The 5,397-nt window shown below is 38.4% G+C and overlaps 1 pseudogene; it reads right to left on the minus strand.

The window, feature by feature from the left end:
- Positions 1 to 3,738: 3,738 nt before the first annotated feature.
- On the minus strand, positions 3,739 to 3,821 carry LOC112921268 (U4 spliceosomal RNA; annotated as a pseudogene).
- Between the last annotated feature and the right edge of the window lie 1,576 nt (positions 3,822 to 5,397).

A 5,397-nucleotide genomic window follows, 5' to 3' on the forward strand; every position in this document is an offset into this window, starting at 1 on the left:
TCTTTTGCTCAGTATCACACACAGCTACTAAATTGGTAAAATCAGAATTCAAAGTCTTCCATTTCTAAGTACTGTAATTTTTCCTACAGAGTATTAATGGGAAACCATGAAAATTATGTCCATCTCCTTAGACCCTTCTCTGTACTGACAGTGGGGCCTATTAATCTTGCACCTTTGCCCAGGCCCATGACCTCTCACTATGGTCCAGCCTACTCTAACCTAATGAAACCCAAAATACAGCAAAGGAGATGAGATAGTGATTAAACACACACACACACACACACACACACACACACCACCACCACCACCACCCTAAAAACAAAACTTGTTAAGGAAAAAGAAAAACACTGTCTTTCATTTCTTTGAGACATATTTGGCATTTTAAACGTTGCACAATGGTTTGCATATAAGTCCTTCCTAAATGAATACAAGAGTAAAGTTCTGAGATAAATAATGGAAATGATTGAAAATTCACAAGTTTATTACGCAGTAAGTCACACCCACCAAAAGAATAATTTTTTATGCATGAATCTTGTACTTATCATAAACGGTTAGAAAGGGGGTACAACTCTCTTGGATGACCTGAGGCATAACTGCAAGAATCAGCTTCAGTTCCACCTGGTTATATCCCCCAAATTAGCTTTCCCTTCATACGTCTTTTATATGATACCATTTGGCAGTTACACCTACTTGCTGGAAGAATTTCTCATTGTTCTGTGATCAAGAGTATCACTTGTCTTAACTGATACTCTACTGTTCGTCATGCAAACATGATTACATGATTTTTGCTTTGAACACCACTTTGATTTGATACATTCTCAAATTGTTCTTCATGCATGCATGGGTTCTTTGTGTCATTTTTTTTCTACCTGGATTATTAACTTCTCACATATACTATTTGGACATTTGTTCATGCTTTTATGCTTAACACCCACACTGCTTTGTTCAATATGGGTGGATAATTTGGATATACTAGCAAATAGCTCATCTGTCACTGTACTAATCACTTTAAAAGCACACTGCTTTTTCTAAAGTTTATTGTCACATAATAAGTAGTTATCAAATGAATCATTAAATGGATATCAGCTAAGAGGTATTATAGATAACTTCGAGTGGGATGTTACAAAAAGTAGATTCATGGGGGTTTTACTGAGCAATAAAGATGATTAAAGCCTGGTTGTAAATTAATATTTGAAATTTTTTAATAATAAAGAATAAACTTAAAGAACAAGAACTTGTAAAAATGATGACTTGATAACTTCTCAAAGGAAACAGAATATCCCTCCTGCCCAAAGGTACTCCCTCCTGTATTATTTATCTATTTATGCTGATGGGGTTCAGAACACGCTATCCCAAAATATGAATATTTTAACTGAAGGAGTTTGAGAAAACAAGTAGAAGCAGGAAGATCACTCTGACCTTCCTCCTACACTTCTGCCTTGAATCGGGTCATAAAACTCTCATGGACGAGGTGCCCTCCCTATACATGGTGGAAAGAGCATCATTATCTCCATGACAAAAGGACATCAAGAAGAATCCAAACAAACTGCCTTGTTGAGTTTGTTACTATAATTACCTCATAATCTCTCATACTCCTCCATAACAATCCTCTCTTCAAACCTAGCATAAAAGTATTCAGGTCTAACTGTTTCTTTGGGTCTTCATTACCCTATGAAGGTTCCTGTGTCCCATAAAACTTGTATTAAATTTGTATGTTTCTCTTTTACTAATCTGTCTTTGTCGGTTTAATTTTCAGACTAAGCCAGGAACCTTCACAGGTTTGAGGAACACTTTTCCCTCCCTTACACTACATAGCAAATTACTTGAGACTTGGCAGTTTCAAACGATAAACATTTATTATCTCACACCATTCCAAATGGTGAGGAATCTGGGAGCAGCTTAGCTGAGTGTTTCTGCCTTAGACTGTCTCCTGAGGTTACAGCCAAGATGTCAGCCAGGCTGCAGTCATATGAAGGCTTACCTGAGCTAGAGGATCCCCTTGCCAGTTCGTCACCTGGTTGTTGGCAAGAAGTCTCAGCCTCTCACCAGATGTGCCTCTCCATAAGATTGCTTATGAAGTGACAGCTGGTTTCCCCCAGAATCAATGATGAGAGAGAGAGAGAGAGAGAGAGAGAGAGAGAGAGAAGACACCAAGATGAAAGCTACAGTGTCTTTTATGACCTCTTCTCAGAAGCGACATAGCATCACTTTTATTGTATTCAGTCAATCACGAAGACCACCCTGGTATGACATGGGAGATGTCCCAAGGGTGTGAATACCCGGAAGCAGGGCTCACTAGGGGACATCTTGGAGCCTGGCTGTCATCCTTCCCTTGTATCCTTTACTATCTTCTTCCGCGCCCATCACCCTTTTGCTCTGTCAACTTAAACTACTTCCTCCTTGCTAGATCCCCCCCTATCTTGGTTCCAGGCACTCTGAAATTATACTCTGAAGCTTCACTTCTAATCATCTTGGGGGAAAAAGAAAACACAAAACCCTTCCTGAACTGCTCTTCCTACTTTGGCTCTAGTTACCCACTCTGTCTCCACGGTTGAACTCCTAAAAGAGAAGTCCATGCACACTTCTGCTTCTTCACCTTCTATTTCTTTGTCCCACAGCAATTTGACCTGCACCCAAACTTTTCCAGTGGAACTGTGATCCCCAGGTCACTGGAACATTGCAAGGAGCTCTTGGTGTAAAATTCCAATACATTTTCAGCACTTACTTAATCTCTGCAGCGTTTCTTTTCATGAATCTCATATCCCTGGGCCACTGTGACACCATTCTTCCTTGGCTTTTGTCCTAACCTTTTTATGACTATTTCTCAGCTTCCATTGTTGATCTTCTTCCTTTAAGTAAGTATTGGTATTCTTCACAATTCAACCCTCACTTCTTTTTTCTTATTATTCTGAACACTGTCCTTGTATTTTTTTCTATTCCAGAATTTCTAATTGGGAGGGGAAATTAAAAAAAAAAAAAAAGATACTCTAAAGGAAACTTTATCTCCAAAAAGAGTTTTATCCATTTGGTAACAAACTCTTGTGCAAAGGCATAATGAAGTGTGATCTCAGAAGAAGGCTTCCCTCTCTTCCTAGAAGAATCCACCAATATATCCACCAAGTCAATATTCACCATTTTAGTTCAACATTAAGAAGAGCAGACTGCCTACTCTCATCATCAGTTTATGCAGAGATTACTAAAAGCAAGAGCTACACCCAGCCTCATAGTCACCTCCTATCTGTCAGCACCTCTTTCAGATACTTCATGGTGGCTGTGCCAAGACTCCCAGAATCGTGCCACATTCTGTTCTCCTAGACAAATTGTTCAACCAACCTCTCCCTGGAATGCTCAGGGTTTCAGACCTACACATCTCCTAAATTATTGTCATGAGACCACGTTCTGAGTCATACCCCACAGTGTGTTCTTAGCACAGACACGGCTATTGCTACTACAGCTAGTCCTGCTGTCTTCGCACTTCCACCATACTATGTACTATGAACAAGAGCTTATGATCAGTAACATCGTGATGCCCAGTAAAGGGCACTGGGCAGCAGCCTGCTGTTCATATACCTACTCGATCAGAAACTTTTAACATTTCCTTGTTGGTATGTTCCCCTTCTCAGGAGCAAAGCTAGAAGTCAGGTAGGCAGGTGTTTCCTTGTATTCAAGCCACAAACCTTATTTTGCCAATGAAATCACTGGCATTGAGAAAAGTTTTCTTTTTCTTTTTTTTTTTTTTTTTTTTGAGAAAAGTTTTCAATTAGCAATAATCATGCCTCAGATTAACCTCATTGGTTACGATACTGCCACTATGCAAAGCTGAAATCACTGGCATTGAGACTGAGCACCCAGAATTTCTCCACATCTTGGAGTCTCCAGAGCCTCATTCTAAGGCTAATGAAACCATCTCTGTACTTCAAGCCCATTTAGTCAGAGACTGCCAGAAATAGCTACTGCTCTTCTAACATATAAAACTGATTAGGGATCACAAGAAAAACTCATGTTTCATCTAGGGAAAAATATCTAAACATCAGTAGTGTGGGGAGGAAATTGTAAAATAAAATGAAATGTTAAAAGGAGAGAAAATCTGAAACATATGTTCCCAGAAAATGTTATGTCTAACAAATTTAATGCTAGTCCTAGATTATTAATGGAGAAAAGGCAGAGAAGAAGAAAGGAAGGAAGGAAGGAAAAGGAAGAGAAGGGAAGGGCAAAGTGAGGGGGGAGGTAGGGAAAGAAAAAAATATATAAAAAGAGTCTTTTTAGAAACCAATGAGAAAGGCACAAGGTTTGGTTCTAGATACCCTGAAACCACCTTTGCAAATTAGTCAAGTTTTCTTCATCTCATAGTGCTTTCTATTCATTGGGATTGCATACATTTATGGCTGGTGTTTATACGGATATGCTTGTATTTTTGTCATTTTGAGAATGCTTTATAGACTCATAATTAAGACATAATTCAAGGTGAAATAGACAAAGGGGATTGCAAGTACCACTTAGCTTGATGAGCACTAACAAATGTATGGAATTGTTGAGCCATTATATTGTATACCTGAAGCTCATATAGCACTGTATGGTAATTATACTTCAACAAAAAAAGACATAATTTGCATCCTTTACCACATTAATTATTTGTAGCCACATGTAATCTTGATGTTCTGATGATTGACTAGGAAGAAGGCACACAAAATTTCAAATAGCATCTCTAGTACTGGGACAAACCAGAAGCATTCTGATCCTGACAGTTGTTCAAAGAGCAAATAGTACTGACTTCACATCATACCAGAAGCCTGCAGTAAGAAGAGAAGTTACCATATATGACCTTCAAGTCCAACATCATCAAATTAGGAGGAAGAATTTCAGCAGCAGAAAAGAATACAACCTCACTCCATCCATCTGCCCAGTCTAACTGCATATTATACTGGTACATATATGCAAGAAGAATCAATTGAATTATTCTGACTATTATAAACACTTATTATAGGATGTAGGTAATGGTATAAAGAGACTCTTACCATTGTTGTAATCAATGTTGCAAATTTAGGATGGCTTTGATTATATATGTTTTTTTCAAAAGTTTATTCTCTTGAGCTAGGTTTGAGATATCATGACACCGGCATGAATCACAAGATCAATAAAACTTTCCAAGGTTCTGCAAACCTGGTACCTCTGTTTCCTTGACATTTTCCTGTTATGCTTAAGACAAGCTGTTGAGATTGAGGGAGAGGTTAAATGGGCAGCTTGAAGAAAATTGTAAATGTTTGTAAAATCTGCTGAGGGAATTTTGTAGAAGCAGATGGCCCAGAACAAATAAAAAGATTGTCAAGCTTTGTGGTAGGGTCACCTAGTTTCGAGGTCATGGATTTATTGTCGCTTTTGCAGGCCAGAATCACTAAG

Source organism: Vulpes vulpes, chromosome 8, assembly GCF_048418805.1.
Source record: "Vulpes vulpes isolate BD-2025 chromosome 8, VulVul3, whole genome shotgun sequence".
In the NCBI taxonomy this organism is placed as follows: domain Eukaryota; kingdom Metazoa; phylum Chordata; class Mammalia; order Carnivora; family Canidae; genus Vulpes; species Vulpes vulpes.